Below are 27451 nucleotides of genomic sequence, written 5' to 3'. Positions count from 1 at the left end.
AAGGCCCAACCTTGGTTTTACATTTGCCTCACCTAGCCTTTTTCCCTTGGGTTTCCGGAGCCCGAGGGTCATCTTTATTTACCCCCCCCCCCCTCCGGGCCAGTGCTCCTTCAAGTGCTAGTCCAAACCGAGCGATGTCCGGCGCCCCCTGGGCAACCAGGGTCTATGCCAACCCGACGTCTGGCTCATCCGGTGTGCCCTGAGAACGAGATATGTGCAGCTCCTATTTGGATTTGTCGGCACATCCGGGCGGCTTTGCTGGTCTTGTTTTACCATTGTCGAAATGTCTTGTAACTGGGATTCCGAGACTGATCGGGTCTTCCTGAGAGAAGGAATATCCTTCGTTGACCGCGAGAGCTTATAATGGGCTAAGTTGGGACACCCCTGCAGGGTATAAACTTTCGAGAGTCGTGCCCGCAGTTATGTGGAAGATGGGAATTTGTTAATATCCGGTTGTAGAGAACTTGACACTTGACCTTAATTAAAACGCATCAACCGCGTGTGTAGCCGTGATGGTCTCTTCTCGGCGGAGTCTGGGAAGTGAACACGGTTTCTGGGTTATGTTTGACGTAAGTAGGAGTTCAGGATCACTTCTTGATCATTGCTAGTCTCACGACCGTTCCATTGCTTCTCTTCTCGCTCTTATTCGCGTAAGTTAGCTAGCATACATTGCTTAGTCGCTGCTGCAACCCCCACCACTTTACCCCTTTGTTGGGGATATAACTACTGGAGTCACCCGCCCGGGAAGGGCCGGGTTATGTCATGACGATCATCACATGAAGCCCAATATCAAGCTTGAGGATGGCGGTTCAATAATGGGCCTAAGGCCGAGAGGCGGCTTAAGGCCCGTAGTGATAAACTGCCGTTAAGGCATGACTTATAGTGTAAGGCAAGAATCGTTAAGAGTCCGAGCCGGACACTGTTTATAAGCCGGTCGGGCCTCTCAGAGCCGCTGGGCGTTAACCTCTTTATATAAAGGGACGACCCAGCGGCGGTTCAGGACAAGTAAGATCAGATCGATAGCCAGGCATAGCGGTTTAGCTCCCTGGTCATCGAAACCCTAAGTAATCCAACCTCAACTGGAGTAGGCTTTTACCTTCATCATAAGGGGCCGAACCAATATAATCCTCGTGTCCTTTGTCCCGTTTAACCCCTTTAAGATTCCTAGTTGCGATGGCTCCACGACTAAGTCCTTGCACGAGGACATCTGCCGTGACAATTCCACGACGGTTGGTGCCCACCGTGGGGCCAGCGCACGGTGGATTTGAGTTCTTGAAGGGCAGCTTCGAAGGGCTCAAGGGATACGCTGTGGGCCGGCTGACCAAGAGTCGCCGCGGCAAGCTCTACATCGACGACGCAGGCTGGGGCCCCGACGCCGGCTCAATCGAGTACGGGTACCGGGTCCCCTTCAGCGGAATCCACGTTTTTATTGGCAAGATTGGCGAGCCGGGCCCTGAGCCGGACCTCTGCACCGACCTCGTCGAGACGGCTCAGCGTGCGAGACCCGCCCGGACTCTGCCTGCCTTGAAGCGTGCTTTCGTGGGATGCGTCCATGGAGGACTCTCTGAAGGATCTGGATTTGGCGATGAGACGGTCGCCCGCTCTGACGGCGAGTCGTCCACAGATGAGACCAACTCGTTATATCAACTTCAAGATGGCAGGCTCAGGGGTTGTTCCGATGGCGACAGTATTCCGGACCCCTTTGAGCCGCCAAGCCGGGTTGGAATATTCATGGCCGGCACACAACCTGTTCAAAACCCCGCCGCTGGGGCAGGAGGCCCTGTGCACTCGCCGGCTCAGGTGCTAATGGATCTCACAGATAAGATGACGGCCCTGTTAACTGCCACGGTTGTCCCGGCGGATCAAGCTCAACATGATGCAGAAGTGGCATAACTAAAATTGGACATAGCGCAGGCCAAGGAAGACCTGGCAGCGGAAGGAGTTAGGATGGCTGCAGAGCGGACGGCTCTGGACGCCCAGGCTCAGTTTATTCAGGCGCAGTCTTTCCGGCTCACGATGGATCAGAATGCATCCAATGAGGTCATGAGAAGGAGGTATCAGAAAGCTCAATCTCAGCTCCCTCCGGTTTATGATCCTCGCAACCTCTTCAACACACCCGGTGCAGGGCCTAGCAACCCGCCAGAGATGAATCAGATCACAGCACCCGGGGTGGGAACGCTGGTTCAGCCACCAGTGATGGGGCCTCCCCGTGTGAATGCTACACCGCCTCCATATGTGCCAACACCACCGGGTCATTATTCTAACCCGTTGGAAAACATGATCGCTGCAGCAGCGCGACTGGCGGCTCTTTCGGTTGAGGGTGACTCCCCAACGGCAGTCGAACCCCGCAGGGTCAGAGAACTTCTTCAGATGGCTTTGGCGCAGCAGGAGGCATATTCATATAGCCGGGACAGGATTCATTCGACCCCTCGACAGGCAATTCGTCAAAACCGGAGTCCGAGTTATAGCAGACACATGGCGTCGGCGACCGGCTCAAGCAACGTCCGGCGCCATGACTTTCCTGGGGGGGCATGGCCCGGCACATAATGGAGCCTTTAATGCGGTAGATCAAGACAGAGCGCGTCAGGAAGCTGAGCAGGCGGCTCAGATGACGGCTTACCAGCCTTTCCGGTTCACCCGACGGCTTCTATTGAGGCAGGCATGGCTACAAGAGCCGGAGGCGTCCCTTGCCTGGTGCCGGCTCTCCGTAACGAACGTCTGCCCAAGGATTTCAAAGGACCTAGGAAGGTACCTAATTACACGGCTGATTTACAGCCTGGAGCATGGGTTGAGAGCTACGAGATGGCTATGGAGTTGCTGGAGGTCAGCGAAGCGGCAATGGCCAAATACTTCACCATGATGTTGGATGGGACTGCCCGCACTTGGTTGAAGGGACTGCCGCCCAATTCCATCGGGTCATGGGCAGAGCTAAAAGCCCAGTTCATCCAAAACTTCAAAGATACATGTAGGCAATCAATGTCGATTGTGGACTAACTGCAAACAGTAAGAAGGCGAGTCTACAACCCATTGGGTACGCCGGGTCAAAGAGATAATACATTCGTCTGATAAGATGGATGCCGGCTCTGCGGTCTTGATGTTGGAGCAAAATTGTCGTTTTGCGCCTCTGAAGATGAAGCTTGGGCGGCTCAAGCGCGATTGCAACGATATGGGTACGCTGATGGCGGCTCTGGTCAAGTACGCCAACTCTGATAGTACCAAGGATCCCGCGTCTCATGAGGAAAAGACAGGGAAGGGAAAGAAGAATGGCAATGGCAAGGGCCCTCAGCATAACCCGGCGAACCAGGGAAGTAATAAACGTAAGGCTGATGGCAGTATGGAATTTGTGGCCAACACCAATGCGCAAGGTAACAACCACCGACGTAAGGGGAGACCACCTCCCCGATCCACCGGATCAGGCCCGACGCTTGAGCAATTGTTGAATGAGCCCTGTCCAAGGCACGGTTCTAGGGAGAAGCCAGCCACTCATCTATGGAAAGACTGTGCCATCATGAAAGCTTTCAAAAATTCCAACACTTTCAATGGCAACAATGGGCAGGGCGGCGGCTCAGGCGGCGGCGGCTTTCATGGCCTGGGCGGCGGTTCAAATTCCAATTTTCAGAATTTTCAAGGTAATCAAGGGGGGTTCAACCAACAATCTGGCCAGGGTAATCAGCAACAGCATGGGGGATATCAGACCAATCCAAAGCAGCTCAACAGTGGACAGTATCATGTGTTTACTACCAGTTTGTGCAAGCGAGACCAGAAGCTTCATAAAAGGGCTGTGAACGCTGTTGAGCCGGCGGTTCCACGTTACTTGCGATGGTCTGAGCAACCTATTGTATGGAGTAGGGAGGATCACCCTCCCCGGGTTGATAATCCGGGTCACCTGGCTTTGGTGGTGGCTCCTCAGGTTGGTGGGTATAAATTCACTAAGGTGCTCATGGACGGGGGCAGCAGCATCAACATCCTCTATTATGAGACCTTCCGTCGTATGGGATTAACCGGATTGGACAGTTCCATACTTGGCTTACCCCAGATTGGACAGTTCCATACTTGGCTTACATGACCCGGGGAGACTTGCCTGAGGATGAAACTTTGGCCAGACAGATAACCCGGCGGTCTAAGTCAATGATAATTATCAATGGCGAGCTGCATCATCGCAGTGTTACTGGGGCTTTTCAGCGTTGTGTTTCCCCTGAGGAGGGTCAAGAAATTTTACAGGAGGTTCACGAGGGGGATTGTGGCCATCATGCCGGCTCGAAATCCCTTGTGGCGAAGGCTTTTCGTCATGGTTTTTATTGGCTGACGGCTCACGCCGACGCAGAGGACTTAGTCAATAAATGTGACGGTTGTCAGAAGTTCTCAAGACATGCTCACGTGCCGGCTCAGGAGTTGAGGATGATTCCAATCACTTGGCCGTTTGCAGTCTGGGGGCTTGATATGGTTGGGCCTTTCAAAAGGTCCAAGGATAAGAAGACCCACCTCTTGGTGGCGGTGGACAAGTTCACAAAGTGGGTTGAGGCAGAGCCAGTTAGTAAGTGTGACGCAGCCACGGCGGTTCAGTTCATGAAAAAGGTGATATTTCGCTTTGGTTTTCCACACAGCATTATAACTGACAATGGTACCAATCTGTCTAAAGGCGCCATGGAAGAATTTTGCCAACGAGAGCATATTCGGCTTGATGTTTCATCAGTAGCTCACCCCCAATCCAATGGTCAAGCTGAGAGAGCCAATCAGGAAATCTTGAAGGGCATCAAGCCCCGGCTTTTGGTCCCTTTGCAACGGACGCCGGGTTGTTGGGTGGAGGAGTTACCCTCTATGTTATGGAGCATCAATACTACTCCTAACAGGTCTACGGGTTACACGCCTTTCTTCATGGTTTACAGAGCCGAGGCGGTTCTCCCTAGCGACATCCGTCATGACTCGCCTCGAGTGGCGGCTTATGTCGAGGCGGACAATGAGCAAGCGCGTCAAGATGCTCTTGACTTGTAGGACGAACAATGTGACGTAGCAGCAGCTCGCTTGGCGATTTACCAACAAGACCTGTGCCGCTATCACAGCCGCCGGGTTAAGTCCAGGACCTTTTAGGAAGGTGATTTGGTGCTCCGGCTCATCCAGGATCAAACAGATGCACACAAGCTATCCCCACCTTGGGAAGGGCCCTTTGTGGTCAGCAAGAACTTGCACAACGGGTCATACTACCTCATCGATATTCGAGAGCACAAAGATTCACATAAGTCGGAGGAGGAGACCCGCCGGCCGTGGAATATAGCTCAGCTTCGGCCTTATTACACCTGAGCCACCGGCTCTCATAATGTACATATTTCTATAGCCATGTATATATTATGATGAATAATAAAGCAGGACCTATGTCCTTTTTTCCCTCCAAAGGTAAATGTGTCATTGTTATTTTCATTATGATATCGCAGGATCACTTGGAGGTTGATCCGGCTTATGATCGTATTCGAATCTAGCCGTTAAATATATGATCACTCGGGGGCTTCCTGTTCAAACATAGGTCATATCCGAACCAAAGAGAACATAGCTGTCGATACCCACTTGATTGGCATATTGCCGAGCTCACTGGGGAGTTTCTTGATCATATTTGAATCATGGCTCAACCCCCTTTGGGAACCGACGTGGATCGTATTCGAATCAGCGTCGTTAAACAACTCTCAAGATCATTTGGGGGCTTCCTGTTCAAACATAGGTCGTATTCGAACCAAAGAGAACATAGCTGTCGATACCCTCTTGACCGGCAACGCCAAAGCCACTAGGGGCTATATGATCGTATTTGAATCTTAGCTTAAGCCCTTTGGGACGGTTCTCTGGTCGTATTCGAATCAGAAGCCTCCAAATTTTTGAAGTCTCTTTGTTGCAAACAAGTTCTTTTGATTATATCTAAAGTGTTCAAGGGTGGTTTCTACTCCACCGGCTTAACTTTGGTCAATAAAGTTGATCGCACATGATAAGCATCATGTTACATGGTGGGGTTTTTTACTCATTATTCGGATCACATAAACCGGAGGTGTACTTGAAGGATCACAGGTATGTTGTTATGGTTGTCTCAAGGATATAATGGAGGACTGGTTTGTTATGATTCCGGGTTATATGAAAAGTGTATGACTCTCCATGCGGTAAGCCGCCAAGGGACTTGTGATTTGTTTTTCTATGCAGGACGATTAAAGACAGCTCTTTAAACATAAGGAAAACAGAGGATCAAGCATAACTCGAAAGAATATAAAAGGGCAGCTTAAACAATGTTGAGCGCTACACACGTGCGTGATGGCACGACAAAATTAAGTGTTTGTCCTACTCTATTACATGACTCCCCGAGTCCAAAAGGTGAGGCATCGTCTTTTAAGACATGACCATGAGCCGCCTGCGAGATCAAGGGCGTTGTTGGCCTGAGGTTTCCGGGTCATCCCTCTCCGCTCCTCCGGCTATTTCCATGACCTGGAAGGTTGATGATTTCCAGTCAATGCCACTCACTGCTTCAAATTGAGCCTCATCATCAATTAACCCGGCCGGGTCAACTTCAGGGGCGAAGGTATGCTTACGAGTTGGAGGAATCAGGCTGACTGCTTCATAACGTGGTGTTGGGATTCTCTGATTCTCCGCGTCATAGCCCGGTTGATATTTGGTAAGATCTGTGTCATTGCCAATCAAAGTGGCCACAGGGCGTACGCTCTTCACACAAGCGGCGAAGTCCTTCTGGTCAAAGGGGGTGCCGTCTTCCTTCAAGCTGGGATACCCAAGGGCGATGTCGGCCGGGTCTAGCTCCGGTACAAACGCCTTGGCCCGGCTTAGAGCGGCTATAGCTCCGGCTCTTGCAGAAGCCCATCTCAACTCTTGGAAGCGTTGAGGAAGTACGGCAAGCCGCCTGAGTACATCCGCCAGGTGAGTGGGAACTTCATTTGACAGAGCCACAACGGCTAAGGCACGTTGTGACCCGGTGTAAAGTTGCTCTACCAAGGTATAAACCGCCTTCAATTTTGTCAGCACATTTTGATTAAGATTGGAGCTCCTGGGGCCTGCATTGCAAAGACAGGTAAGCTGATGACAATTGAGATGCTCTTTGGAAAAGATGTAAACTAGCTAAACACTTCTAGAGTAGCTTATCAAAGATTGCGGAGACCATCTGAGAAACATGGTGTTTTAAGCCGGATAGCTCGGCGGCTGTTCCAGCAAGAGTGGCCTCCGCTTGTTCGGCCCGGCTGAGCAAAGCCGCCTTTTCATCCGCCCAGGCTTTTCTCTCTGCTTCAAATTTCTTTTTCAGTTTCTCTTGAGCAGATACACTGAATTCAAACTTGGAGTTGGCCTTTCGGGTTTCATTTTCTTGAGTCTTCAGGCGGTTCTTTAAATCAGAGATCTTCAATTCAAATTGCTTGACGGCGGCCTGTATAAATTCCGGGTCACAGTTAGGGTGATTATAATGCAACATTAAGTCCCAAGCACTTTGCAAGCAAAGGCACTTGGCACTTGGGGGCTAATGATGCTGAAGAGCTCTATTTACAGTGGCGGTTCATGCAAATAAGTCCCAAGCACTTTGCAAGCAAAGGTACTTGCCACTTGGGGGCTAATGCATATTGTTGTTCAACTACTTGATTAAAACAAGGTAAGGACCGATTCAGATATGCTGATTAAACCGGACCTTGAGTGCTACTAGGTAAGCCGATTTTCTTGCAGTGATTACTAAGCCGGTATTAAGTCTACAACATATTTTATCATAAGTAATAGACTTGGGGGTTGGCGTGGTAAGTATAACTATGGAGTAAGAAAGAGAGTTATACCTCAGATTTTTGCTGTATTTGTTTCACCATGTCAATCTCCAGATCCCGGCTGTTGTGCACTTGATTCACATAGCCAGAGACAATATCTTCAATGCTCAGATGAGCATAATCAGTGATGTCCAACTTGGCCCGGCGGCGCTCCAGAAGTTCTTCCTTGGCAGAGCACTTGGCCAGCACGGTAGGTCGTCCCGGTTCGACAAACTCAATCCGGGTGATCTCAACGTCCAGATCATCTGGATGAGCCGGGCTGGGGATCTCCGGGTTCTCAGAACCTTCCATAGCTTGTTCAACAGTTGGAGCAGCGGTGGCATCAGGAGATGGTACAGCCGGCGACTCATCAGCAGAGGCATTAGGAGCAGCCGTTCTGAGTTCCGGCTCAGCCAGGACCGGCTCTTCGCCGGCTTATTTTTCTTCGCCCTCTTGCTGGGCTTCACTTGTACACTGCAAGTCAAAGGGTTAGTGCAAAAACATGAGTAAGATAAGCACAAAATCAACTGATCATCATTACCCGGGAGCAGTTTTGAAAGCCGGCAAGCTGGACTGCATTGAGTCGCCGGAGGAAGGCGAAGTTCCCTGGTAGTTTGAGTCAGAAGAATTAAGGGGTTGACGAGTGGCGCCCGCCAAAGGATACAAAGAATATAAGTCGGAGATAACCTCAGTCCGGCGCTTCCTTGATGCTTCGGGTAAGCCGGAGGAGAGGTCTGCATCTTTGCTGGTCCGGGTCTGCCTCCGACTCTCATAAATCTGACGCTTCAAAAGAAATTGAGGATCTTGATAAGCTAAAGGATGTGAAAATCTTACTTTCCGGGTTACTCTTCGGACTTTCCGTCTCGGCAAAGGCTCGGAGTCGGAGGAAATTATAGTTACCTCTTCATTCACTTCATGACTCGCTCCGGTGTCCTCCTACTGATAATCCATGTCAATAAGATGGTTAAAAAAGGAGCCTAAAGAGTCAAGAGCTACCTCTGACTCGGAGGTGTCTTCCAGATGAAGCAGGTCCGAGGCGCTAGGTTTATTCCCCTTCTTACGGGGAGCGGCTTTCCTGGCGGCTTTCTTAACTTTTTTGGCTTTCTTGGCAGCTTCGTGGTCATACTTGACCTTCCAGAATTTATCATTAGCCTGTAAAATACAAAAAAGGTTAGTGAGTCAAGACAAAATCGTTAAAATGGAAGGTGAAGTATTCAGGTCAATGGTTTACCGCTGGAGTCGGGTTAGCCTTGCAGAAAGGGCTTAAGCCCACTCTCCCGCAATCTGCTAGGCTCTCGTTCAGAAGAGATTTGGTTGTATCATCAATGACGTCCTCAGGTAAGTCGTCTGGACTGTGCCGAAGAGGATCATCCTTCTGGCCCGTGTAATCACACATCAAGCCGGGGCGGCGGCTTAAAGGAATCACCCGCCAGGCAATCCAGACCCGGACCAGACCAATGCCATTTAGGCCGTTCCCCAGGAGAGCTTTGATTTTGTTGATGGTGGGAGTAAGTGGTTGACGTTCAGCTTGAGATAATTTGTCTGGCAATGGGTGATTTGACTCCAGAAGCAGGGCGCGAAAGCCGGGCAGAGGGTTTTCATCAGCCGGAGAAGTGTCTTGGCAATAGAACCATGTCTGGTTCCAATCTTTCGGGTAGCTTGGCGGCTCAGCATAAGGGAAGAGACAATCTCTCCGTCGTTGGATTGAGATTCCACCGAGCTCCAAGCTGGGCCCGTTGGCACATTCGTTTTGGCGGTTCAGATAGAATAACTCTCTAAAGAGTAGCAAGCTGGGTTCTTCTCCAAGGTACACCTCACAGAACACTTGGAAGTTGCAGATGTTTGACACGGAATTGGGTCCGATATCTTGAGGTCGCAGGTCGAAAAAGTGCAGGACATCTCTGAAGAATTTTTGAGCCAGGAGGAGCAAAGCCCCGGTTCATGTGGTCAGTAAATATGACAACTTCCCCCTCCTTCGGATGAGGTTTCTCTTCTGACGGGTCAGGAGCACGATAAGACATGATCTCTTTCCTTGGCAGATAACCCGTCTTTACAAAATCAGCTAAGATGCTGTCGGTGACGTTGGATCTAACCCAGTTGCATGTGATGGGTGCTTTGGGAGCCTTAGGCGGCATTGTGAAAGATGGAAGCCTATGACAAAATAAAATTTCCGGTTCAAATGTAAGCCGGAGGAAATTTTCAGTTCAGTATTCAAGATGGCGGCTTATGAAAGGGCCTAATGATATATGGCTAATTGTGTCAGGTTATTTAAGCCGTCGTGGATATCATGAGCAATTAAGTTATTTAACTCTATTATGAATGATCCGGAAATTTCACAAAGCATGGCCTCTTTTAAGCCAGCGATATGAGCCGCCATGGCTAACAGACGCAGTTTTTGCCTAAGTGTTGCACAAACAAGTTTCACAGATTGCAGGGATTATTTTGGATCAAACGATCGTCCAGAAAAGAAAAATTTCTAGACCTAAAAACTGATACGGAGAAGTTCATAAGCTCTAAATGAGGTCTTTTTGCAAGCAAAAGGGATCTGCTAGTATTGAAAATGGGTGTGAAACGACTACCGCCGAAGTTATGCACTACTCTTGGATCAAAGGAGGCCGTTGTGGAAGAACTGCGAAGGAATCGCGAGGAACCACGAAGAACACAGAAGAACTCGCGAACCCTAATGCGGATCTAATATACGGGACGGTGAGGACTTACTGGTGCTGATGAGCAGCGGAGGTGCGCCGCGGTTCTCTGGTCAAGATAGGTCGATGCAGCGGCCTTGGTTGGTGCAGACGGGATGCGCGGCGGCGGCGGCGGAGCTCGGGCTCTGAGGTGTCGAGAGGAGGAAGACGATGGAAAGGGAAGAATGATGAAGACCTAAGGGCCGGGCCTACTTATAAGGGACGGCTGATGAATGGGCGCGAGAAACGAGGAGGCTGAAGACATGATTATCCAGCTGCAGAGACGCCTCGATTTTTGGGATAGTTATTAAGACAAGGATCCGTTGAGATACGTTTGAGCAGAACGTGCATTAATGGCGGATGACGTCACGGCGGGTTACAAAGAATCCAGAAGATGACGTCATGGCCGGTTATAGCCTTTGCGCAGACAGAAGCCAGAAGATTTTTTATTAAGGTATTGAAGATTGACATGAACCGGTTCAAATCAATCTGGGGCCTAATGTTTGGGATATAACTACTGGAGTCACCCGCCCGGGAAGGGCCGGGTTATGTCATGACGATCATCACATGAAGCCCAATATCAAGCTTGAGGATGGCGGTTCAATAATGGGCCTAAGGCCTAGAGGCGGCTTAAGGCCCGTAGTGATAAACCGCCGTTAAGGCATGACTTATTGTGTAAGGCAAGAATCGTTAAGAGTCCGAGCCAGACACTGTTTATAAGCCGGCCGGGTCTCTGAGAGCCACTGGGCGTTAACCTCTCTATATAAAGGGACGACCCAGCGGCGGTTCAGGACAAGTAAGATCAGATCGATAGCCAGGCATAGCGGTTTAGCTCCCTGGTCATCGAAACCCTAAGTAATCCAACCTCAACTGGAGTAGGCTTTTACCTTCATTGTAAGGGGCCGAACCAGTATAATCCTCGTGTCCTTTGTCCCGTTTAACCCCTTTAAGCTTCCTAGTTGCGATGGCTCCACTACTAAGTCCTTGCACGAGGACATCTGCCGTGACAATTCCACGACACCCTTCCTTACCCATTAAGCTTTGCTAGTCTTGATACCCATGGTAATGGGATTGCTGAGTCCTCGTGGCTCACAGATTACTACATCACCAGTTGCAGGTACAGGTTATGCGATGATCATGACGCGAGAGCGATGTTACCTGTTTTGGAGTCCTTCTTCTGCTTCTTCTTCGATCAGGGGATAGGTTCCAGGTCGGCAGCCTGGGCTAGCGGGGTGGATGTCGTTGAGTTTCTATTTCTGTTCATCCGTAGTCGGATGTTGATCTTATGTATGATGTATTGATGTATTCTTGCGGCATTTATATGCCTTGTATGTATCCCCATCTTTTATGTAATGTTGATGTAATGATATCCACCTTGCAAAAGCGTCTTCAAGATGTGCTTCTATCCTTGGTGGGACCTTCGAGTTCCTTTAGGATAGGGTCGCATCTTGGGCGTGACAAGTTGGTATCAGAGCCTCGACCGACCCTAGGAGCCCCCCTTGATTTGATCGTGTAGTTTGGCCATTGTTGAGTCTAGAAGAAAAAATTTTCTGAGTCTAGTTATATCGGAGAGTAGGAATTCTTTTTACTCCTCTGCCCCTTCGTCGCTCTGGTGAGAAATCTTGACGTAGGTGTTTCGACTTACTTCTCTTCCCCTTCAAATTTTTCTTCACGATCACGCGATTAGCTTTTGTTCGTTGTCCATCCTCTTTTCAATCCGGTGCACCTCTCTTCGAGTGGTTTCGTTCCTCGTCATCTTTTGCTAGATTAATCCTCATCTCTTTTCAACCCATGTTGTTCCATGTCCGAAGTTGTCCTTGTTTTTCCCACCCGCCGATCCTTTTTCTTCTCGGAACCGGAGTCTGTAATCGAGTATCCATCCTACTCGCGCGAAGCTTTTGTTTTTTCTCCTCAATCATTTCAACCGGCGCTTCTCTATTCAATTATTCGTCGTTCCAGTTGCCTGTGTTTTTCCCGCCCTCCCACCCTTTTTATTCCCAGAGTCTGAGCCTCTATTCGAGCATCCATTTCATTCGTGCGGAGTATCTTCAGTCTTCCCTCAATTATTTCAACCGGTATATTCTCGTCTCGTTTGACATTCTTCATCTCTTTTCTTCTCCGGTGGATTCAATTCCAATTTTCGGTAGTGATTATATTCTTTCCTCGGCTCAAATGTTTCCCGTTGCTCGTTCCCCTCTCGTCATTTTATCGTTCCAGAGTGATGAAGACATCTCAGAAGATTCGTGTTTGCATCCATTTAATTCGAGGTTATCACCTCATTCAAATATTTCAATCGTTCCGGTGCATCATTTCTCATTCAACAATCCTTTTCAATGGTGTTTTCTTTTCAGTGGGCCCTAACCCACAAGTCTTTTCCCAGGATCTTACCTGATTCTTCTAATTTCCCGGAGTTATTCTCAATCCTTTTCGAAGTGAACGTAAGTATGAATTTCATCAGTCAGACGTTTTTCCAAGATCAATTTCAAATTAATTTCATTGTTGACTCTACCTCTTCGCTTTTCATTCTCCCGGAGTATATCAACAATTTTGGTGTTGTTTCTCGTCGTCACTCTCAACATTTGAAGACTGAAGTAGATTTTTTTCTTAAATTGTGTCCATTCTCCCGGAGATTCGCGGTGCTAGCTCAGTTATCCTATCAAATTGTTTCTAGTCGTGCAATTCTTTTCTTCCATCCGGAGTATTTCAGGAGCTGTTTTCTCTCTCGATCATCTGAAGGCCATCAATATTTCTTCTTTCTAAGTTGTCAAATTCGCTCTCCAATTATTCTATATCCGTGGCCCTTCGTTCTCTCAATACTCTTCCGGTGTTTTGCTTTTTAATCAGTTTGCGATCTCTTCGTTCTCTTGTCTCTAAATTCCCTCAAGTATCTTGTGTTTTTCTAATTCTTCCTGGTGATTCAGTCTCCTTCGTTATTCAATTTTGAACTCTTATGGTGGTTCGTTCAAGATTCTTTCGGTTGTTATCATATCAATTCATTCGTTCTTTCCAGCCCTACGTGTGGTTCACGAAGACTTTCTCAAGTTTTGCGCTATATCCCCCCTTAATCTTTCCAACGAGAATAAGTAGTATGCAAATCCATTGTTTCTCATCAATTTAATTGGTGGAGGATAAGCATAACGTAATCCTTATTTTCTTTCTTCATGTGGATTAATCTCGTCTTTTCAGAGAGTGTTCATCTTATCACATTCTCGGTTCAAAGTGTTTTCATCTTTTCTTTCCCGGAGTTCCAAGCTTCTCACCGATTTCGTCGCGAACCTCCATCCAAATCATCGCAAGGATTTAATCTTATCCCTTTCATCCTTCAATTTTATCTCGTCATTCTTTTGTTACCGGAGTTCATCACGGTGGCTCGTCGTGATTTAATTTATTCTTCAAGTGTTCATCAAGATTCTTGTAGGCGTAGCTCAAGTATCTTCTTCTTGTTTCTCGAGTTGCAAGTAATCCTCCATATTCGTTTGAAGTGGAGTTTTGCATTTCTTCGTTCTCTGTCAGCTATTCAATCTTTTTCCGCTTGTGGTTGGTTATCACCCCATAATTTTTGAGATGTTATCTATAAGTCCACGAGAAGCTTATTCTTTTCATTGTTGATTTTCTCAACAACTCCGTTCAATCCTTTCTTCTAACGTTGCTTTCTATTTCATTCGTGGCACAAGTTGTCATTTTCTTCTCCGTTCTTTTCATTCAACTCTTTCAATTCTTTCCGGAGGTTTTGTCTCGTGTCTTCATCAAGTATCATTCCATCCTCTCAAGCTCGTGTTCTATTCCTCCATGTTTCAGCCGGAGTGCTGCCTAAATCATTTCAGTCTTATTCGTCTCTTATCTCGTTCTAACCGGAGTAGTTTCAGAGTCCATCTGATTTCGTGAGCATTCGATTCTCGTCATTCTCGTCGTCCCTCTCTTCTTCTCGAGTGTTCTTGACGTTGTTCATCCTCACTGTTTTGTTCTTATTTCACCTCATCCCTTTTTCCTTCCGTCTCGGTCCTAAGATCTCGGGACGAGATCTCTTGTTAGTGGAGGAGTGTTGTAACGCCCCGGATCTGATGCGCCAGGTGTCTGCCAGTTATTCGCCGTCCTTGCCATGTCGTGTGCTTGCGTGTTGCATTTTGCCATGTCATCATCTGCATTGCATCATCATGTTTTTCAAAACTTGCATCCGGTCCTTTTCCCCGTTGTCCGTTTCGCGATCCGACACTCTCGCACGCGCCTGTCGCCCCTCTCAGACCTTGTTTCGTGAGTGGGAGAAAAATGTTCTCGGAATGGGCCGAGATTTGCCGAGTGGCCTTGGTATAGCACCGGTAGACCGCCCGTCAAATTTCGTTCCATTTGGAGTTCGTTTGATGCCCAGCGGTTAACCGCGTAGCCCGAAACCCCTCTCTCTTTGCAGCCCAACACCCCTCCAAATCAGCCCACTAACCCAGCAAACTCCCCTCCATCCTCTCGGTCATTCGATCACGATCGTGTGGGCGAAAACCGCACCCCGTTTGGACTCTCCTAGCTCCCTCTGCCTATATATTTGCACCTCCCCCGAAATTTCGGGGATGAACCCTAGCCGTCCCCTCCCTCTCGCTGCCGGACATGTCCGCCCCGCGCCGGACGGATCCCGCCGCCGCCCGCAGCCAACCACGTCACGCCACGTGGCCTCCTCCTCCGCCCGCCGCCGCCAGCCCGCTCGGCCCGCGTCAGGCCCGCGGGGCCCGAACCGCGCGCCGCCGCTCGCCCGCGGGTGCCCTGCGCCCGAGCCCGCGGCTCCGCCCGCCGGCGCGCCCCCGGCGTCCTTCGCCGCCGCCTGTTCCATGCGCCGCCGACCGGTGAGCCCCGGCGCCCGCATCGCCTCCCCGCGCCCGGATCCGGCCGCCCCGGGGCCAGATCCGCCCCTGCCGCCCGTCCCCATTCGCCGGAGCTCGCCGGAGCTTCGTCGGCGTCGCCTCGTCGCCAGATCCGGGCGGGTGGACGAGATCCACCCGTCCCGTGATCCAAACGCGCCTCCGCCCGTCCCGGATCCCTCCGTCCCGCACCCCCTCGTCCAATCTTTCGCGGGGTAAAAATCTCTCCAAGTCCCAGGATTTTCATCTCATGTTGCCAGATTTTCCATGTCATAACTTCGTGCTCAGTGCTCCGATTCATGCATATAATATATCAAAATGTTCACCATGCGATGCTCTTCATTGTGTTCCATTGGGTCATGTTCATTAGAGTTCATCTTGATGCCCTAATCATCATTGCAAGAGTGTTATATGCTGTTAACTGTTGTCTGTTATCAGAACTTGATGATTTGTCGTTTTCATTGCATTTTGTGTGTGCATCCTATGAGCATGAGCTCTACATGTGTTTTGTTCTACATCATGCCAACTTTACAGTGGTGCTAGTCTTGTATTTTTAGGATCTCTGTGGTGACTAGCACAAGCATGCAAAGTAGCCTCCATGATGTTGCTGATTTCTGTGACTTAGTCATTTCTGCTAAGTCTGAGTCTGTTATGTTGTGATGCCATGTAAACCTGCTGCTACAAGTCATTCTATGCATAATCTGGAGATGTTCACTAAGGGTGTTTTGTTATGAATGTTATGCTCTATCCATCCATGCCTATTTTTAAAATTATTTAGTGCTCTAGCATGTCTTAATCTTGCTCTACTTTTGTTATAAAATGATCCTGGCAGATTGTTTACATGTTAAATCAATTTTGCCATGGTTGTTACTAGTGATCTATGCACCCTATGAACTTGCTCTTGCCATGCTTTGCTTCATAATCATGTCATCTTACTTCTGGTTACCTTGTCATGCCATGTATTGCTCTGTGGTGAGTGGTTCAACCTCACCAACATGCCTACTTATCGTTATTTCTGCCATGCTCTATTTTTATTCTAAGTCTGAATCTGTTTATGAAACTTGCTATGTTTACCTGGGTGCCATCATATCTTTTGTGCCTTTTTGGCTCGTGATCAGTAAGGGACTTTTGTTATATGCAAGTACTAGATTCATGCCATGCCTTTGGTTGCTATGATAAGTTCCTGTAGCATGTTGTTTGTTAGCTCTAAACTTTGCAACCTGATGTTATTTCTGCCATGTCCAGTGATTTCTGCTAAGTCTGTGAATCTGTTATTATTTGCAATCTTGCCATGTCCTTTTGAGCATGTTCTAGTGATTTCTGGAGATACCTCAGTGTTCATGTTTTGTTGTGCTTTACCTGTAAATCAAGTCTATGCCTTTTGTTTTCATGTTGAGGTGTTGTAGCATATTTTTATGATGCTTGCAATATGACTAGTTGTTGTTTTGGACAGATTGTTGCCATGTCTTGTTTGGAGTGTATGTGTTGCACCGTTGCTCCGTTTGGAGCATGCTCTATATGAAACTTGCTTAGAATTGCATGTCGTTTCATATTTTCATGTTGCATCCATGCCTTGAGTGTGTTTGTTTGATGTTTGAATGCATTTTGCATCAATGCCATGTTTAACTTGTTTTGCTCATAACTTCTAGGCCGTAGCTCCGAATCTAATGAACTTTATATGTAACTTGACTAGAATTTCGTGTAGATTGTTTTGGTGCATCTTAAATTGCTGTTTAACAACTTGAACATAAGGTTTATTCAGATCTGGAGAAATTTCGAAATTTGCATATGAGGACTTACCGGATTTGTTATATGTTGTTTCCGGCCTCATTTGAACTTGCTTTGATGTGTTGCTCTTGTATGCATCATCTCTTGCCATGAGTAGCTTCATATAGCCTTGTCATGCATCATACTTGATTGAGCATCTTGCCTTGTTCATGTGTGGTGTGTTTACCATGTTGTGTGCTTCTTCTCGATAGTTCCCGTTTCGTTGCGATCGTGAGGATTCGCTCGTCTTCGTGGCTTCATCTTCTTCATGGACTCGTTCTTCTTCCTAGCGGGATTCCAGGCAAGATGACCGTCACCTTGGATCTCATTACTATCATTGCTATGCTATTTGCTTCGTTCTATCGCTATGCTGCGCTACCTATCACTTGCTCCTCAAGCCTCCCAAATTGCCATGAACCTCTAACCTTTGTCACCCTTCCTAGCAAACCGTTGTTTGGCTATGTTACCGCTTTGCTCAGCTCTCTTATGGCGTTGTTAGTTGCAGATGAAGATGAAGATTGCTCCATGTTGGATTATGTTTATGTTGGGATATCACAAAATCTCTTATATTTATTAATGCATCTATATACTTGGTAAAGGGTGGAAGGCTCGGCCTTATGCCTGGTGTTTTGTTCCACTCTTGTCGCCCTAGTTTCCGTCATACCGGTGTTATGTTCCTTGATTTTGCGTCCCTTACGCGGTTGGGTGATTTATGTGACCCCCTTGACAGTTCGCTTTGAATAAAACTCCTCCAGCAAGGCCCAACCTTGGTTTTACATTTGCCTCACCTAGCCTTTTTCCCTTGGGTTTTCGGAGCCCGAGGGTCATCTTTATTTACCCCCCCCCCCCCCGGCCAGTGCTCCTTCGAGTGCTGGTCCAAACCGAGCGTGTCCGGCGCCCCCTGGGCAACCAAGGTCTATGCCAACCCGACGTCTGGCTCATCCGGTGTGCCCTGAGAACGAGATATGTGCAGCTCCTATCGGGATTTGTCGGCACATCCGGGCGGCTTTGTTGGTCTTGTTTTACCATTGTCGAAATGTCTTGTAACCAGGATTCCGAGACTGGTCGGGTCTTCCTGAGAGAGAAGGAATATCCTTCGTTGACCATGAGAGCTTATAATGGGCTAAGTTGGGACACCCCTGCAGGGTATAAACTTTCGAGAGCCGTGCCCGCGGTTATGTGGCAGATGGGAATTTGTTAATATCCGGTTGTAGAGAACTTGACACTTGACCTTAATTAAAACGCATCAACCGCGTGTGTAGCCGTGATGGTCTCTTCTCGGCGGAGTCCGGGAAGTGAACACGGTTTCTGGGTTATGTTTGACGTAATTAGGAGTTCAGGATCACTTCTTGATCATTGCTAGTCTCACGACCGTTCCATTGCTTCTCTTCTCGCTCTTATTCGCGTAAGTTAGCCAGCATACATTGCTTAGTCGCTTCTGCAACCCCCACCACTTTACCCCTTCCTTACCCATTAAGCTTTGCTAGTCTTGATACCCATGGTAATGGGATTGCTGAGTCCTCGTGGCTCACAGATTACTACATCACCAGTTGCAGGTACAAGTTATGCGATGACCATGACGCGAGAGCGATGTTACCTATTTTGGAGTCCTTCTTCTGCTTCTTCTTCAATCAGGGGATAGGTTCCAGGTCGGCAGCCTGGGCTAGCGGGGTGGATGTCGTTTGAGTTTCTGTTTTTGTTCATCCGTAGTCGGATGTTGATCTTATGTATGATGTATTGATGTATTCTTGCGGCATTTGTATGCCTTGTATGTATCCCCATCTTTTATGTAATGTTGATGTAATGATATCCACCTTGCAAAAGCGTCTTCAAGATGCGCTTCTATCCTTGGTGGGACCTTCAAGTTCCTTTAGGATAGGGTCGCATCTTGGGCGTGACAATAAGTGACTATACAGATCATTTGCACACACCTCAATAAACAATTGCATGCATTCTAAAGTAGGAGAAACGATCGTCTAGTCATCTACTTCTTGTGACGCTCCCGCCACAGCTCTGTGGCTCGATCCCTCGTCTCGGGCAGGAAGAAGACACTTCCTCATGTCAATGATCCGCATGTACATCTCGTAGCTTGCGTACGCGTCCTTGGCCGCGTACTTGACATGTTTTCATCCAGTCTCTCATGCCACACACTGTGCCAGGCGTTCTTGTCCTTCTTGCTCTCATTCTTCATCTTCATGTAGTAGGGGTCGATGATGGCCGAGGCGAGGTCAACCAGGGAGTTCAGTTTGTTTTTGCCGCTGCCCCAGACCTTGTAGTGGTGCTGGATGTTGACAAGATTCGGGCATTTCAAGCCCGAAACCTTGAGCGCTTTTAGATCGTTGGTGGTGTCCACCGTAGCGAAACTGTAGTCAGAGCTGTTGATAAACCTGGAGAAATGCTCGCAAGGCCTTGTGGCAAGGTGGTAGTGATAGACGAGGACGTCATGTCGCACGCACAGCTGGGCGACGGCAACCTTCTGATCGTGCCCGGCATGACCGATGGTGTACTCGAGGTCAAAGCCGGCCACTCGGTACTTGTCCTCAGCAAGGAACTGCTCCATAGTTTCGATGGAGCTCTCCACCGAGACCGGATTGTTCGTGTACACCACCGAGAGGGCCTTCCCCCTCACGTGGGTGTCCACTACGTGATGCGTGGTGAACTGCCCGCCGTTGTCGTCGTCGGTGTTGGGAGCGCCATTTGAACCGCTAGATGTCTTCTCTGTATGTGTCGTCGTGCGTGTGCTCATTGTGTGTTGTGACACGAGAGATGAAGGTAAATGGCCTGGATTCTCTGCGTGTCCGCATGGTAGTTTTGCAGCAGGTAACTGCGTTATCGCGCCGCGCCCGGCGCAACCGCATGCAGACGAACGTGCGTGATCGTGCGCCGGCCCCAAACACTGGCAGCGCGCGTGGAGGGACGAGGGCAGAGCACCCGAAGGGACGAGAGAGCAGAGCGCGCCCGGCGGGACACGAGCAGAGCGCGCCGCGGCCGCCTCAACCGCAAGCAACCACACGCATAGAGCAGTTGAACACGCAAGAAATGGTCGCCTACAAGCCGGCTGACAGTTGCGTCGTTGCGTAAAGAGCGGCGTGTGCTACTACCTCCGTCTAGTCTATAGTCCCCTTTATATTACTAGTTGACCCGTTGCGCCAAATGGCGCAGAGACCCGCTAAAGTCATGTTGTCGATGAAAATAGTTTCATTTTGCAAGGACATATGGCGCAAAGACCCGCTGAATCCATGTGCGCGTTGAAAAGGAAATCCATGGTTTAGTTGTAGACAAGTGCATGTGGTAACAAATTTAAACCGGGGGCCCTTAATAAAAAACGATGGATGCTTGCTGTCAATAATAAGATGTATAATAACAGTACCTGCGCCAGATGGCGCAAAGTCCCATTTCAAACGAAGAGCTATTTGAAAATAATTGACAATTTGGCAATAATAAGGATCTTTTCAATAATGAAAATTGGAAGAAACATAGCCTCAAACTATGTAATAGGGTTTTCAAAATGCAGGCATTCTCTCCATACAATTCTGCTACGAGCTGAAACTTAGAAATCCAGATCACACTTTGTCCTCGATACGTTGTTAGTAAACTCTGCCCTCCCACTCTTCTGAATCCATAGCGTTTTGTCCTTCACAACCCCTTTATATGTCAGATGCACCATAATTACTTTATTTTTTTAAAGGAGCTTAACAAACAATGCCTTGCACAACATTTTTCATCTCTTCAGTGATGGAGCCACTCTCTATAGCCATCTCTTCTTTCTTGAAGGGAACTGGACAAACAATGCCAAACGCCATGTTTATGACATGTTGTTCTACTATAATACAAGTGCAAACATGAAATGAGAAACCAATTGAAGAAACAAGGACTTGTTGGTCGGCTGAAATTTAAGGCAAACTTGAAAAGGAAGGGCAAACCAAGATTGACAAGTACCACATCACGAACAAACGTTTACAACAGATATAGAAGTGACAATAAACAAGTTTTTCAAGATTTACAATGAACAGCATGATTTGGCTTCTTGCTCTAAAATAGAAACATCTGCAGCACTAACTTGGTGACAATCCCACCAATTCAACGACAATGGACATATTTTCTACCCTTCACTCCTTTGCGGCTACCTATCCTTCTTTCAGTAATCTGAACACAACGTCAGTAATGCCAAGGCAAATACCATGATACTCTGTTCATGGTCATATCCTTATTGAAGAAGCAAATGTAAAACTGGCCTGCAAGATAAAAGCATTTCCCGAATGTACAACCTGGGATCGTCGGTGCTCTTAATATTCAGTGACTGGGAATACCGCAGGATGAAATATAGTGCAAACTCCAGATCTTATAAATTTCAATACATTCAACAACTAAGATTTTGCTCCATGAGATTATACGCCAATAGTTACATTCAAGCTTGTTAGAGCATATATCAATCATAAAAAGGCAGAAAGAATAAGCTCCGGGACACAATAAGGGCTTAAACTACTTATTTGAAAACAGTGAAACAACTCATTAAATCTAATTAATTTTAAATGATCCAGTTTTAAGAATTAATACAGTACAACTAAGAGAAGGCTACAAAATCATCAATCAAGAAGATTCTACCGTATAAACTTGACAATTAGAGACAACTGTCACTGCTCCGTCACATACCGTGGTCGACATGAGCAATGACAGACATGTTATGGATATTTTTTATCCATAATTCCGCGGAGCTCCTCCGTTCTAAACTTCACCATCTTGACTGCTTTTGAATGTCAGCCAAGAATACCATTCCTGCTCTAATAATAGCAGGCTATCAGAACCAAGCAATAATATAGTGTGAATAACTGAACATGGAAATCCGACAGTAATATACTAACGATCCTTTAAAGTAATTAAGACCACAATTGTCTACTCAAAGCTCAAAAGCGCACTTAACAATGGTGTACAACAATTAGTTTATACACTGCCACCAAAATATTTTAACCAACACTTCCACCAATAGCCCCGGTGAAGTGAAATATATAATTAATATGGTCAATCGAGCATATTATAATTAGTGTATTAGAACTAATAACAGTGCGCTGAGAAGGCAGCCATAAAGCAAGAACAACCAATGTTAAGAGCACTGACGATCACAGTAATAAGAAAAAGTATCACATGGCAATAACAAAGTAACCTAATCCATTATGAAGAGGATGCAGATGGAAAGAAACGTAATCCAGAAAATAAGATTAATATAGACAAGCCTCCAAAATTGATACTACTATTGACACACCTCCAACACTAAGACTATAGACATGCCTCCGAAAGTAAGACTAATGGAACACGAAGTATACCTCCTGCAATTTCTTCCATCTAATTCCTTTCGATTCTACGGGAAAAGGTTGCAACATGAGGAATAGCCTGTAGAAATAGATAGATCGAATGATGTACAAGTCGAAAAATGTTACTGCTAGCCATAGTGCATACAATCTATCTCTTATTATACTTTTTGCAACATGCTACGACTCAGAGCACATACATGACATATCCTGGTAATTCTACAATGGTTACTATCGACTGAAATGAGTTGTACAGATTTTTACTGGTAAATCAATTCAGTTTACGTGTAACTAATAAAATTTTACAGGGAAATGTTGTAAAGGTGTGGTGAATTTAACTTGCAAATCTACATATGTAGACCTCATTGTTTGTTATGCACAACAACCTATAATGTAAAGGATGGCAATGCCAAAATAACTAAGATACATACTCTTATATTACACGCTTTCAAACATGACTGTCGCTGCTTTCGCGCCACATGTATTTCTATGGGAAAACATGCTGATTTGTCTAATGTAGTACGTACTTTGCAATAAAAATGATTATTATCCTTGTAGCAATACTGATAATCAAAGAAAAGTATAGAATTGAAAGCCATATCCCGAAGGGGTGTATACTAAAGCAAAATTTACCAATCAACGGATAGTGACTAATATTATATCATTAGGTGATACCTTAAGTTCCCCTCTGAAAATGTTCTCAATCTCAACATTGTATTACGCAATGAACGCCCAGATAGATTTGATGAAGCTTCGATTCTGTACTGGGATAGAGATGGAATATATTTATCTTGCTCAAATATAAACCCAGAAAGTTAGAAAAAATTAATAGAAGGACTGCACAAAAATACGAAAGAACCAATACAGCTGATAGGTGCCTTTTCTCCATATATGATATACCTGAGCATGTAACCTATTTTTCTACAAGATCTCTTTGCCTTTCTAATGGTAATTTCAGGATTCAAATATCAGATATCGTGCTCGTAGATTTGGTGTACTGTAGAAAGTGTGATATGACCAGAATATCAGCTGGTATGCTCAATATTGGGGCTGATATGACCAGAATATCAGTCGGTATGCTCAATACTGGGGCTGATATGACCAAAATATCAGACCATACTTGATATAAGCAGACAGCCAAGACCGCAATATCGGCCGATCCAGACGCTATTTAGAACCATAGCAAAACAACTATACAATTAAAATATCCATGACTAATTTTCTTCTGTACAACTTCTTTATTTGGTTAATATTGTGAGATATAAACTTCCGATGTAAATTTCTCAAATATTCAGTATTTTCTCCTGTAACCTATATCAGCTTCTATTGCAGCCAGCGTGAAGATTCACTTTTGTAGCCACCATACAATCAACAATGTTCCAACCAACCAACCTAAACCAGCAAGGAGCATACATCACCATCGGTCTTACAAAAGTACTGGTTTCAACAATCATATGTAGAATAATTATGAATCCTAAAGTTCTATTGCATGACTATGTTTAAAAGTCACTAATAACCTGCCCAACAACACAAGCTATGGTTTTTTTCTCTCTATAATCATATGGTCATGCTATCTGTTTAACGGTTCATGGTATAAGTTCATCCATAAAAGGGTGTGAGCCCCTCAATATGCCAACTAAATATTTTGTCCAGTGAGTGAACTATTAACTCTCTATCATGATCACTGATTACGAGTCGAGGGACTAGTCGAGACTAGTCGACAGACTAGTCTATGAGTCGCAACTTGAGTGTCGACTACAAATCTCGTGTAGACTACTTGGTCTAGTCGAACAGTCGACAGACTAGTCGTAGACTAGTCTGGACTAGTCGAGCTATTTGAGTCGAGCGACTCAAAATTTTGAGGGGATAAGTCACCCAGCCTGGCCGGAGCTCATGCTCGGGCGGCAGCCATGGCCGTGACATGTAGGTGCGCGCGGCCCTGAGACGAGAGAGAAGGAATAGAGATAGAGGAGAGGAGAGGAGAGGAGGAGGCATGGAGGTGGTTGGCGGCAGCGGCTGGGGCCGGCGGAAGGCGGCTCGAGGCGCGGGTCGCGCACGCGTGCTCCTGTGTGTGATGGTGCTGGCGGCAGCAATGGGAACGATTGGGAGCTAGGGTTCCAGTGACGGGAGCCAAGTAGGCTGGCCACTTGGGCCCAAATGGGCCAGCTGGGGGTGTTGTGTGGTGCTGGGCTGGGCCTGGCGAGCGTTGCCTAACACTTCTGGTTTTATTGCATACTGTACTGTTTATATATACTACATACTTGATACTACTACTAGTTATTAACAATAATTGAGTACTACAGTACCATGTCGACTAGTCCAGCACTAGTCTAGACTAGTCACGATTAGTCTATGAGTCTCAACGTCGGAACGACTCGTCGACTCATCGACTCGTAAACCTTGATCATGATACTCATAGTGATATTGAAAAATAAATACAGGCCTGAATTGCATAACTAAGAGGAGAAAATCTGATGCATAAGCATACTCTTCAACTTTCAGATAATCCATATAGAGGGCTGTTGGGCTCCAGGGGAGAATCACATGCCACTTTCAGTTGAATCACTTTCACCAGCAGCAGAGATATGTGATATAAAGATGGCCTTGGCTAAAAAAGGAATCAACTGGCCTGGAATTCGCATAAGGCCGTTAGATAAATACCTGCTAATAATTAATTGATCAAAATTAATTGGGAACAATCACTCTAAACAGCTAACAATAATAAACATCACCAACTCAGTTCTCTAGAAGAACAACAAGCCCGTGTATAGACATGCCAATGAGCAAAGGATGTGCAAACCATGGCATGCATACACACAGAAAAACAAAGATAAAGCATCTGAAGGAAAAAATACTGTGATGTCACAGTTTGTCATATGTGTCCTCCAAATGAACAGAACTGCAGCTGCTAGCACCCTGTAAAAAGAATAGATCCATCCGACATAGATGTAAGCACATGTGACACGCATAGAAGAAGACATGAGAATGAAGGAATGGAGAAATCACCAACCTATCAAACCAAAGCCACAAGTGGTAAACCCAAGATCAGCACCTGCAAATACCACACTGGAGCATCAGAGTAGGCAACTTAGTCAAATAACAAAAAAACGAATAGGGAATCAGGGGAATAAGCAGGGCAACGCGGGAGGAGAAGGGTTGGTGTGTCCCAGGCACGAGCATGATGGCTAGGGTTTCTACCTGCTGTTGGTCAGCGCTCTTCAGTAAGCCACGTCGTGTAGCCCAACGCAGGAGGGCCGCGATTTGCGAACCAGGCTGTCCTCGATGACGAGCGCCACAAGGAGGACAATCTCCTCATCCCAACCAGCCAACTCGGCCGCTGACCAGATCCGGGGAGAGACGGCAGGCCGGCCTGGCTGCTCCGCACCGCTGGCCTCTTGGCCGTCCCCATCTCCTCCACCCCCAGCGAGAAAACCCGGCCTCCCCAACGCTAGGTCGTGGGTGGGGAAGAAGCTGTGGGGTGAGCCGGTCGTCGGCGCCGAACAGAGACGAGGGAGGAGGAATAGCAGGCGTCGGCGAGGCTTCAGGGCGGAGGCCATGGTGAGTGGTGACACGGGGAGGGGGGATGGAAGAAGTGGGAGAGGCTGTGGGGACCGACGGGAAAGGGGCTAGGGTTTCTCTGGCGGCTTGTGTGGGAGTGGGATGAGGCGAGGGCAGGATTGGCTGCGAGACTCGCGGAGCGGATTGGCCGAAACCTCCTGCACGCGGGGTCGAAAAACCCAGCCAACCAGCACGCGGCGCGAGCCCACCCGTCATTGGCCACTCAAAACAACAGAAACAACAGCGAGGTGAAAATTGGGTTTTGACGGCCGTGAAGATCCAACGGCTCAGACTCGAAGAAAGCTAGATCCAACGGTCAACGAAGGCCCAATTGGGGAAGCACCGTGGAGGCAAGTTGGCTAGCAACCTTATAGATTTAAATGTGCCATACTTTGCCCTCAAATTTAACCAACAAAATATTAATGCGTGTTATAAAAATTTTATAATTGAAAACTTCATTCAAATACGAATCCAACTATATAATTTTTGGCGACATGCATTCGTATTTTATTACTTAAATCATACTTATAAATCAGGACGGGGTATAGTAGGTAATTAAATCGTAAACATTTTTTTATTAACTGTATGTGTACGTGGCCTTTCATCGTCCTCTCGCACGTCTTGTCACCCTACTGCCGCAGACGGCTTACAGCGCAGCGCGCGGGGGCGTTCTTTTGGCCAAACGGTGGCGCCAATGAATCGTCGGTGAGCCCGTTCCCGCGCAACCTCGCAGGTTCCTGCGCAAGCTTCCCGCCCGACTCGGTTAAATTCCCCAAAATCCCAATGCTTACCGGCCTGCTATATAAACCCTCACAGCCGGCGAGTCATGCGTCGCATTTTTCCCTCCCTCCCTGTACCTTATCTCGTCTGCTTCTCCCACGATCGTCAATGGCACCGGTCCGTCGTCATCGCTCAGCCACTCCGCCGTCATCAGAGGACAGCTCCAGCTGGGAGGCTACACCGCGGCAGCGACGCAGTCCTCGACGTAGTGTAGTGCGCGGAACACCCACCACAAGCTCCGCCGCCGCTGCCTGTCGGCAGCTGTAGCCGGCCGCCGTTGCCGCCACACCACCGTCGAAAGCTAGGGCCATCGCCCGCTCCACCGCCGCGGCCCGAAGGCGGGAGATGGCCGCCGTGGCCGCCACCCCACTGCCGGCCACCGTGGCCATCACCTGCTCCGCCACCGCGGCCCGATGGTGGGAGGTGGTGGTCGTGGCCGCCACCCCAACCTCTGCCGCCATGGCTGCCAGCCCGTCGTCGACCGCCGGGGTCATCACCCACTCCGCCACAGCCGCCTGAAGGCAAGATGCGGAAGTGGATGCCCGCACGTGCATCGGCGACCTTGCACGCTACACCGAGTTCCTGCAGGAGGAGGAGGAGAACGAATGCCTCATCGAGCACGCAAAGAGCCTTACCGCCGCTGTGGCCGCAGCACACGCCGCCTCAGAGGCGAGGAATCAGGAGATCTACGAGGAGAACCACCGCTTCGAGAGTTGTCGTCTGGAGCGGCAGAGGGCGTTCGAGGTGAGCGT

The 27451-nt window shown here is 47.8% G+C and overlaps 1 long non-coding RNA gene across 5 annotated transcripts; it reads right to left on the bottom strand.

The window, feature by feature from the left end:
• Positions 1-20914: 20914 nt before the first annotated feature.
• On the bottom strand, positions 20915-26076 carry LOC123144617 (uncharacterized). Of its 5 annotated transcripts, none has more exons than XR_006471769.1 (6): positions 25560-26076; positions 25372-25413; positions 23037-25277; positions 22377-22443; positions 21709-21831; positions 20915-21323 (listed from the first exon to the last, which is right to left on the bottom strand). It is a non-coding gene; the product is annotated as an uncharacterized lncRNA (long non-coding RNA). The 5 variants fall into 5 exon arrangements; XR_006471771.1 differs by having other exon boundaries at positions 20915-21290; XR_006471770.1 differs by having other exon boundaries at positions 20915-21831; positions 23037-23753; positions 24850-25277; positions 25560-26073.
• Positions 26077-27451: the final 1375 nt, after the last annotated feature.

Source organism: Triticum aestivum, chromosome 6D (assembly GCF_018294505.1).
Source record: "Triticum aestivum cultivar Chinese Spring chromosome 6D, IWGSC CS RefSeq v2.1, whole genome shotgun sequence".
NCBI lineage: Eukaryota > Viridiplantae > Streptophyta > Magnoliopsida > Poales > Poaceae > Triticum > Triticum aestivum.
The sequence above is the reverse complement of the archived record's forward strand: the minus strand, read 5'-3'. Positions and strand labels throughout refer to the sequence as shown.